This window comes from Hibiscus syriacus, unplaced genomic scaffold, assembly GCF_006381635.1.
Source record: "Hibiscus syriacus cultivar Baekdansim isolate YM2019G1 unplaced genomic scaffold, ASM638163v2 tig00110280_pilon, whole genome shotgun sequence".
NCBI classification, from domain to species: Eukaryota; Viridiplantae; Streptophyta; class Magnoliopsida; order Malvales; family Malvaceae; genus Hibiscus; species Hibiscus syriacus.
The window spans coordinates 332,776-344,640 of NW_024062660.1; the positions used below are offsets into that span (position 1 = coordinate 332,776).

Here is an 11,865-nt window from a genome sequence, read left to right on the forward strand (position 1 = left end):
CAGAGGAATTGCTAGTGTCACTCCTCTAATGTTTTTTTCCACGTTTTGGCGCTCCTTATTGGCTCACTCGAAATAACTGCTAAGTAGCGCCCTCCTTTGGATTCTCATTTACACCTATGGCAAGATAGGTATCTTAAGAGTATATACCTATTATTGATTAGGGATAAAACAATTTTTAGTCCTTCCGCTTGTAACATTTTCCAATCTGGTCCCTGTATATTATTTTTATTCGTGTTAGCGCTTAAACTTGGATTTTGACCCATTTTTTAACCACTTTAATGATGTAACACAATCTTAGAGTATCACATTATCAAATGATACTAAAATTCAGAAATTAATGTGGATCGAAAGAAATCTAGGGGCTAAATTGAGAAAAAAATTGTCAATTCATGTAAATGCACTAAATATGAACGCTCATCGTTCTACAGTAGTATATAATACTATTTGGGTTAATTGCACCGGAAGTTAACAAATCAGGATTAAATTCTAAATTAATCCTATTTTTTTTCAAATTTTCAATTAAATTATAATTTCTAAAACTAACGTATTATTTTATTTAATAGAAATCTAAATATGGAATATTTTAATTCTATCCTTTTGTTAAATCGTCAACAATTATAAATGTCAACAATTTGTATTTCAAACATGTACAAATAAATATTTTTTTTAAATACATCAAATTCAAGTGGGCATTTAATATAAAAGCTGAAGGACTTGATTAGATCGATCCTCTAGTTTGAATATTCAGTTGAAAAAATTTGAAATCTAGGGACCAACTTAAAATTTGATCCGTAATACAAGAAGATGTGGCGCAATTAACCATATTTATACATGTCAATGGCCGGACCCATCAAATCATTGTCACCGCTATAATCATCAATATCTAATATATTAATCGCTATAATTATCAATATCTGATATATTAATCGAGGTTATGCATATTTCGTTGTTTTGGAGTGAATTTCATTCCATCCACTTACTTGGTTTTCAATCAGACCTTTTCCAATTGTTCTACATGATCACCAAGTGGCCAAAGATATGGAACATTTCATCAGAGCATATTCAATGGCATACATGCAACCAAAAAGGCAATACCAAGTGAAACTGCATGCAAAAGCTTCTATAGAGCCTAGTCGATGCGAAAAATACATTAGTATAGTTGCAGAAATCCAGAACAAGATGTTTTATTCCTAGCAATCTTAAGAAGATCAATTCTTGTAACAGCCGGTGATGAACATTACATCCCCCTGTATGAGACACTACACTTAAACTATGATAAACTGGAAGATGAGCACTTGATGAAGATGATGATGGTTGATCTACCAAAGGATTCCTGCAAGACGCCCATCATTAAACCTCTCCACAGTGAGTTCAATGCTCAAAACATTGTTCCGATATGAATAGAACTAACACTAACATAATCAACACCGGTTTCGGAGTTGAAAGTGATACTTACATACCATCCATTAAACGAGACTCGAACTGTATCGTCGTACACTAAATGATATTACTGGTTCGATTCGAACCTTAGTGTTCGTCGAGATGTTAATGAGTATTCGATCAATCGAATCGATATGAATCCATGAATGCTTGAACAATACTCGAAAACAAAACAGAGGATCCCAGTAAGGCATTAACTCTCAATAACTCATTTCCAGCCTTTAATATTTCATGGAGAATCATTCCAAGCTATGGTAAACATGAAATACAATAGATATATTATCAAGGTTTCATGCTCGAATGCTAAAATAAAAAGAAATATAATTATGGTGAAGTTTCTCACCTTCGATAACTAATCGGACCGAGCTGCGAACCGCTCGACCTTCTTATCAGTCAAATTAAGACCGACCATAGCCTCACCGAGCCCACAGCTAATATCAGCAAGCACGTTCGGATCACTGTAATGAGTGACGGCCTGAACAATGGCCCGGGCGCGTTTAGCCGGGTTACCGCTCTTAAAAACCCCAGAGCCAACAAACACTCCATCGCAGCCCAACTGCATCATCAAGGCCGCATCAGCCGGCGTCGCCACTCCACCGGCGGCGAACTGAACCACCGGCAACCTTCCAAGTTGTTTCGTCTGCATAACCAAATCGTAGGGAGACTGGATTTTCTTAGCGAAGGTGAAAACCTCATCGTCATCCATGCTCCTAAGAGCTCTAATATCCCCCATCACGGATCTGACGTGCCTAACGGCTTCGATAATATTCCCGGTCCCGGCTTCTCCTTTGGTTCGAATCATGGCGGCTCCTTCACGGATTCTCCGGAGCGCTTCCCCAAATTCCTGCACCCACAAACGAAAGGAATCCGGAAATTATGTTTGTTAATGTGATTCTCTTCGTCAGCCAGGGTCAGAACCTCGCTCTCATCAACATAATCAATCCCGATGGCTTCGAGGATCTGGGCCTCAACGAAATGACCAATACGAGCCTTGGCCATAACAGGGATAGTAACAGCCTGCTTGATTTCCTTAATGATGTGGGTCACTCATCCTCGCCACGCCGCCTTGGGCACGGATATCGGCGGGGACACGTTCGAGAGCCATGACGGCGCAGGCGCCGGCTTCTTCAGCGATACGAGCTTGTTCAGCGTTGACGACGTCCATAATCACGCCGCCACGGAGCATCTGCGCCAGCCCGACCTTAACGGAGAAAGGGGATTTGTGGGTCTCCGTCATTTGGCCGTCTCCATAAACAGCAACCACCCCAGTTCCTGCCATGGCGAAATACAAATGGTAAAGAAATAAGAGTGAAAGCGAGGGATATTGAAATGGAAAAGGGTTGGGGATGAAGGTGGCGAATGATGGGTTTAAATAAGAAGATAAACGGTGATGGACCCATGATATTGTATATATGGTAAGGGTGAGTAGGGTTGGAGTTGGAGTTGGAGGCCACGAATATCGATAAGTTTAACCAAGCAACTTCGGGCTGTGGGAGATGGGCATACGTGGTACTTGTGGTTCCAGTCATCTGTCGACCATATGGATGCAAACATACGGGTCGAATGCGAATATCCATTCCTTTATACCCACTTAATATTTTTAATCTACCATCCGTCTATCACCTATGATAGATAAAAATTTTCAATTCACACTCGTCCACATGAGTACATTCTCAAATTCATCCACACACCCCTACCCAACTGGAGACGTATCCGACTAGACCTGTCTGACAGCTAGGGGTGTGCAAAAAATCCGATCCGACTGATCCGATCCAAAAAATTCGGATATCCGATCCGTTTTTCAATTTTCGGATAGTTCGGATTGGATATCCAGAATATTTCCAGATTATCGGATCGGATACAGATCGATAAAAAACCATGTTCATATTATCCGAAAACCTGAAAAAAACTTGGGCTATATTCGAAGACCAGGGGAGGTTTGCATAAGGCGTGAGCACGGTTTATTCATCTTGAGCTATCGCAGAAGAAGTTACAGTTAAGGCGTGGACACGCCTTATCAGTCCGTATAACCCTAAATTAGGGTTACGAATTTATAAGAGAAATTAGTTTAATGCGGTTGAAAGGCTCTATTGAATCATTTTTATCTATAAAAAAAAGTTTGAGACTATAAGAATTACAAATGTGGATAGACACCTGAACAAATCCATTCATTGAGTTGTAAAAATATTATGGACACAACTTTCTCTGAGTTATTTAATCAGTGATCTTGTTTGTTGTTGCACCTGTTTCTAATTATAATAAGTTTCACATACTCAAAATAACATGATTTCATCTCTTTCTATACCAGCAACCAAAAAGCTTATACAAATTTAATCAAATGATTCATGAAGCGTAAAACGATATTTGGATCTGTACCTTTGTATTATCTCAATCCAGAAAAGAAGATCAAATCTAAGTTATATGGTTTTGGCTTTTTTTTCAAGATGTTTTTTTGTTTTTCAATGAATGATTATACAAATTATAATGCATAAATTATTCATAATTTTTAAAATCAGCAGAAGCATGAATGCACTCAAATTCAAAAGAATAACAAAATCGATAATTCAATAATCATATACGTACATATAATGTGTTTCTTAAAACTCAAATCAATATACGAATGCTCTTAGATTCAGCAGAATATCAAAATCAAAATAATGGAGTATTGACTATGGTCTTGTATATTGATAGAACTATTATACAAATTATAATGCATAAATTATTCATAATTTTTAAAATCAGCAGAATGCATGAATGCACTCAAATTCAAAAGAATAACAAAATCGATAATTCAATAATCAATATACGTACATATAATGTTTCTTAAAAATCAAAATCAATATACGAATGCTCTTAGATTCAGCAGAATATCAAAATCAAAATAATGGAGTATTGACTATGGTCTTGTATATTGAATAGAACTAAGTGGATTAGATATGAAAATCGGAGTATTCACCTTACGACAAATTAAAGCGGCTACAAACAACTTCGATGCAGCAAACAAGATTGGGGAATGTGGTTTTGGATCAGTGTATAAGGTGACATACAACTCTACTACCCACATAGAAGACCAGATAAATAAGAGGAAGAAGGCGTACCTGAATGAGCTGGAGACTAGAGTTTGAAACTTAGAGAAGAACTACCAGAATTTCATATCAGTAACCAGCAAGCAAAGCACGAGAGGTTTGAAAGAAAAAAATTGATTCATAAACTTATCCCTAATAGTTGGTTAAATATAAGTTATATCTTATTCAATATTAAGATTTATAAATTAGTCTTTAAAATTATACCTAAATTATAATGATCCAAAATTTAATGGATATTTAGTGGGGCGGGCGGATGCAGGGCGGGCTGTCACACCCAATTTAGAGGCTAAAATTTTAGAAATAAAAGTATTGAATTTAATTGGTATTTTAGAAGAAATTGAGGATTAAATTGTAAAATTTTAAATTGGCATACCATTTCAGGAAGTGCAAGAAATTCAGTGACTAAACTCATGATTTGTCCATTTTTATTTGGAAAGATTTATAAACCTCTCCCCTTGTATATTTTTGCAGAAAAGTTTCATTTTTCCTCTCCCCGGTCAACGATTTTTAACTCCGATCTATACACCGTCCAACCTCCGTTCGATGAATCGAAACCATCATCGTGTTCGTTGTCGACCGATGAACAAAACCCCTCAAACATCTCGTCGTGAATCGGCGTCGTTCGTCGTTAATTTCAAACGGAAGTATCATCGATTTAACTCAATTTATGTTGGTTTACGTCGATCTGACCACCGTTTCGACACCTACCGCCCAACATGTTCCTTGCATCGTTCCGAGTCCACGGTTTGAACCGTTTAAACCGATCCGACCCGACCCAACCATTGACCACCATTGACTACGTTGATAGTTGATCGGACCTTGACCGGCGTTGACCGAGCGTTGAACGCTGTTGACTTTTTTTGGGTATACTATACCTATCCTAACGTTTCTTGACGTACTGAGTCCGTTTTTGGGGTAGTTTTCCCAATTCGAACTCGGTAAGTTGTTTTTCACTGATTATCATCCAACTCGATCCATTTTTCAGAATTAAGCCCTGTTTTTTATGAAATTTATATTGTTATGTATTTGAGGAATTATTGGAAGTTGATTAAGGATCGAGGGCGTTCGAAGGAATTTAATGGTCGATCAATATTACATGAAAATCGAGGTACATTACTACCCTTTATGCTTATGGAACATATTGATAATGGATAAATGCATGAATGTATATAATTGGTCTATTATGTTTGATTATGGATGGATTCAAACCGAATACGGTTTAAGTGATAAATTAGTTAAGACGATATTGAATTACAAGTTATGTGATTGAGTGATAAAGGAATCAGTCATGAATATGTAAATTATAATTTCTTCATTAAGGTACTTGGATGATAAATTATGAGAATACTTTGATTAGGTAAAATTACGAAAATACATTTAAGTTGTAAAAAGACAAGAATTGACTGGAAGTTGGATAAGAAGTTTGTAAAGACATATTGATATGATGAAACTATGATGTGTATGGAAAATACTAGTTTTGCTTAGGAAATCTGGATAACTGATTTCTAAACCCAAGATGGCTGTACAAGATACTAGAAGTTGATAAGGAATAATTTAAAGTTTAGAGATTATTCGGGAAAGCGATTAACTCTAGAATCTCTTTATAATTATCTTTGTTAAGAGTTTTAATACCGAAATATATGGTTAGAGAATTATGAGATTACCCTTGAGAGGGAAAAAATAGCCTGAATTGACCCTGAATGAAAAGGTACTCAAGAATTCATGCCTAAATTGATGAATTACTAGTTTCATCGTTAAGTTCAAGTTTATAAGAAATTCCTAATCTGTAAATCTCCGAGTTATGAGTAAAGACCTGAAGAATAATTTATCGATGGTGCTCTTTTGACAGAATTGTTTGAAATGACTGAGGTAAATGATAAATTTGAATTAAATAATAATACCTTAGATCTGTAAAATGACCAAATACCCATATAATGAAAATGACTCAAGAATATCAACCAAGCCAGGATGAATATATATCCTCAAGCTTTGAAATGAATGGAAAAAACATTGAGTACCAAAATGACCAAAATGCACTTATGGCCTATACTAAGTAAATGTCTTTAATTAAGGAATCCAAACAACATGGGTATTGTACTACCCTTAAAAGTTATGGAACTCAACTTAAGTGAGTTGACCAACTCGAATCCTGGTTCGTTTCTTAAGTTTGGATCAATGATAATTCTGGAAGTACTCAGCTCAGCTCAACTCTAAATCAAATTCGGTACTAAGAAGTGGATATTTGTTAGACAATCAACTACGAATACCAAATTGAACTGAATGGAAGTATAATATGTATCAAAATTCAGAAACATCTGAATTACTCTAGGAGACTCTTAAGTAACCGGATAGACTTGACTACTAAGTGAACTAAGTAAGATCAATGACTGAGGATTAAATAAGTGAATTTGATGAGTCTGGGAATGCTAATGAACTTACATGATGTACTGTTCTTCTGGGTCATGAACTATAAATCTAGCACGTCAACATTACATAATATCGTGGAAGCGTGGAAATGAAATAAAAAACCATTGAAGATTTATTCAACGAAGATGATATATAAGAAATTTGGTATTAAAAAGTAAATACCCTAGAAGGATAATGAATTGACCAATCGACAAGCATTAGTTACGGGAGATGTTTATCTTGAGTTGTTCGATAATCTGATTAATCGACATAGATTGTAAAGGTCCTTAATATTCGTTCTCCCTATCATCTCAAATCGCTCTAGTTATATCTGAAAACACAAATAACTCATCGATAAACTGAAGATCCGTGTTTCTCCACCGATAAGATTATCCAATATATCTGAATAATATCTGGAAACTCTAGTGTGTTCCCTACTCACATGAATATTTTATCTGATTTCCGATTTGAATTCTGTTCTGATATCTGATCTGAAATATGTTCTGATTCCTAACTGGATTCTGTTCTGATATCTGATCACCGTTTAATGACGAAAATGTTTTATTTGGGGGGTATTGTTGGAGGAAGTATATCTGCAGGTTCCTCGACTTTGTGCTCAGGGCCTTACTGGCTGTGCGGTTGGGTGTATGGTCATGGGGAACCTACCATTATTAGTTATGCGGTTGGAGGGATTACTATGATTTTTGAATTTTTAATAATGTTTTAAAAAGATCTGTATCTTTTCGCTGGTTTTGTGGGGAATACACTAGAACCTATTATGATCTCTGAACTCAGTCATCCGATATATTTCCCTGAACTGAACGCTCATTGTCAGTTACTACCTAAAATATCAGTAGGATCTTCGCTCAACATAAAGATCTGTAGATGTCTGAACCGATAAGGAAATATGTTTATTTGTATCTGCATGTCTTCAGCATCATCTGGTAGTTCTGTATTACTGAGCTTTCCAAAGTTCACTCTGTTACTCACATTTTTCAGGTTAAAAGAATTGTATAAGTGCATCTATCGATCAGTAAGGGAGTTCTTCCGGCGTTGCTTGCAGAGTATGATACATGTAATTAGGGGCATGTAATTGTATTTGTTTATATACGAGTTTGAAAATCTGTTTTATTTCTGCATACTGATAAATCATTTAATGAGTTACATGTTTTTATAAAAGTTTTAAATTTTGAGATTTTTACAGTGGGTCGCTCCGGTGGCCCTAATGTGATACCCCAGATTGGATCGGGTTAAGTTTTAAATTTTCTGAGATTTTTACAGTGGGTCGCTCCGGTGGCCTAATGTGATACCCCAGATTGGATCGGGTTACCGCATCGGTCCATCACCCGCCCGCTACCATGACGGGTACCACTTTCTAAATCCACCCCACTACCCACTAAAGTTATACACATCCCCACCCCAATTGGGGGGGTATGGTGTTGAATCCACGAAATTGTACCCATTCACCATTCCTAGTTGACCAGGGTGGTAAACCCAGTGGTGCCGCCAATGTTCTATGTTTTGCGACACTCTCTATCGTTTCAAATTTTCTATTAATAAATTGTGGGTAAACTACATTACTCACACATTATTATTTACTTTTACTTTGGTAACTAAAATGTTTATTTTTTGCAAAATAATCATTTGTATTGTTGATTTCTTTCTTGTAAATATTTTCTACGACATTTTCTCTCTCCTAATCAGTAATATGTGTTATTTTTAACGGTTTTATTTAGACTCGATAATTGAAATAAGTATGTCTCGTCGAATATGACAATTCATTCATTTTAACTTGGACAGAGAGTTGTAGGTGATATGAGAAAAATCATTGATCGGTGTTTCTCGAGAGAAAAAAAGAAGATTAGATCATGAGAATGAAGTGGAAGGAGAAGAAGATTGTATCAAGGTCATCGAAATTCTAACCTCTCTCTGATTATACTGAAGACTATTCATAACTTCTTAATAAGTTGTGTTAGGCATAGAATCATTATAACTATGTGTAGGTTAACAGACTAAATAGATCTAGACGAAAATATTGTATATATCAGAACTCTTATCTAAACGCTATAATTGTTTTGGAGGCCTTTACCTAAAGATCTATGGTAACAAACATATTATTGATATATTCTTAATTAATGGGTAACGGCATCTCCTCTACTAAGAAACTTAGGTTTTACATGGATAATGGCAATTGTTCTATCCTAAATCTTTTGAATCGTTTACTTGTCATGATATTGTATATTTTTTTTCCAGGTATGGAACATATTTTCTCTTATCCAATCACATAGTGATATTATTGATGAGTAGGATGAATTTGCAGTTAATATTTTATCAAAATTTATATTTAAAGTTTTTTTTCCAGGTATATTTAAAGTTATATTTTTGTAATCAATTTAAGTATAAATTTTAATATATATTAGTAATTTTTAGTTTAATTGAGTGGTTAAGTTCAGTGGGTTTAGCGTCCTCTTTCTACCGGCGTGAATTCAAAAATATTTTTTAGGTTGAAAATACACATAAATAATAGCAAAAAAATTTAGGGGTGTGCATAATCGATCAAATAGGTAATTACCCAAAGGAAATTTGAATTTTAAGGTGTGCACCTAATCACCCTCACACATTAGTGGATCTGTCACTACTTCCCCACAATTTAGTTTATTTTCTTTAGTCATCATTTTATTGCATTTTATTGGTTCAAATTAAATTATTAAAAAATACACATATTTACTAAAGAAAAGAGAAAAATAACTTGAAAAATAAAAAAAATTGTCAATATCGCTATTAATTTTTAACAATCAATGATGAAAATAAAATATATAACATTAGTGATGATTTTATCAAGAAAATGTTTAGTGACCAAAAATATAAAATAAGTAATAATTTGATGACCGTTGGTGTAGTTTATCCTAAATTAATTCCAATGGCAAATTCTTTGAGAAAAAATAAAAAGAAAGTGGGGCTGCGGTTGGATTTTTTATAATACCCTTTTGGTTAAAATTTAGATTTTATCTGATTTTGGTCATTAAATTATAAAAAAAGTTTAATTAGTCATTAATTTTTTATTTAATTTATTTCATTATCAAGTTATTAAATTATTGATGATATGATGATGTAACATGCTATTTACTTTTAAAGAATAAATCTTAAAAATATTTTGATTGTCGTCATTAGCTTATTATCATCCGTTATCGGTCATCACTTTCAATAAAATCGATATTAAAATATTTATTTTTATCCTCTTTCGATTTGGTTTTCAATGAAATCACTCAAATTGACAATGATTCATTCAATCGTTAACTTTTATGTTTTAATATCCGACGACCATCTAATGAGATTATTTTCAAGAAATGTCACTCATTTTAACGAAAAGAATGTTTTTTACCCTTCGAATTTTAAAACAAACACTCAAATCCCTCAAACCTAACAATGATGATAGAGTGAATAAATTTAAATTGATAGAGTGATAGATGAAAATGAGATAAGTTAATGAAATTAAAGTTTAACGAAAGAGAGGGGAATCTAAAGTTTAATAAAAATCTATATAATATGAAAAAATAAATTAAAAGTAAACAAAAATATTTTTTAACACAAAATATAATGGTTTAACATTGAATGATAAAAAGGTATAAATGTAATTGCATTACTCATTTTCAAATTATAACTCATTTTAAATTGATTTTTAAATTTTTAAATTTTTTTAAATTCATTATAATTTTTTTTCATTCTAAATTGATTTACAAACTTTTGAAATTATAACTTTATCCCCAAACTATTGATGTATATTAATCACATTCCTTTTTAATAAAACTATTAAAAATATAAATATCACGTTTATGTAATATGTAATATGATACGATATAAATAATAATATGAATTTATATTATTAAACAATAATAAAATCAAATATTTCGTTATTTTATTTAAAAGCAGATACACATTTAAAAAAAATAAAATGAACAACCATTACACTAGGGACGGATCTCCTTAAGGCTCAAGGGCCCCCGACCCATATTAAAATTTATATGTTCGATATATTTTTGGTTTAATAATATTTTGGTTCATGTAAAAATAAATACTTAAATTTAAAAAATATAAAAATTATTAAATATTTAATCAGGTAGGGGTCAAACTAAATAATGATAAGTTTGTGTTCTCAAATTTTTGGTTTAATTACAATTTAAGACATTACAAGTTTAAATATTAGACAAATTATAAGTTATCTTTGAGTTTGAGTTTTTTTTAACAAACACGGTAATCTTACATTCCTGCTAACCAACCAAACAAAAAAATACAACATTCCCAGTAATTCTATTCTCACTGGTAATCTTACATTCCGTGAACCAAACACACCCTAAAACATCCACTTTTTGACCAAAGCATAACTCTTTCACACAATTTCTCAACTATTATTTTTGTTTATTTTAATTACTCAGATATTTTATTTTTTGATTTCACGCTTAATATTTAATCTTGATTTTATATTGTTAAAGAATTAACAATGATGTTGATATATCATTATAAAAAATGACACTCATCATTGAAAAAATGAAAAAAAAAATCAACGATGATGTTTATAATATTTAGTTAAACAATCATTTAGTTCTTATTCTTTTTCTAAAGTCGTAGTATTTATTTCAAGACAAAATTATATCAGCTATTTAATTAAATAATACGCTTATTATGAGGGAGAATTTTAACTTTTATTATTATTTTAAGATAAAAAGACTCTACATTAGAGTGTTATCATGTTAACTACTAATTTTATACATAAAATATTTCTTTTGTCTCGGAACAAAACATTAAAAGTTAAAATAAAATAAAATAAAAATTATAATGATTATTTAATAAATATTATAAAAACATTTTTACTTCATATCTTAAATAAATATAAAACGTTCCAACTACAGTTGAAAAAAAAGCTGTAAATAGTTGT

The 11,865-nt window shown here is 32.8% G+C and overlaps 1 pseudogene; it reads right to left on the reverse strand.

The window, feature by feature from the left end:
* Window positions 1–1,168: 1,168 nt before the first annotated feature.
* On the reverse strand, window positions 1,169–2,793 carry LOC120116028 (annotated as a pseudogene).
* Window positions 2,794–11,865: the final 9,072 nt, after the last annotated feature.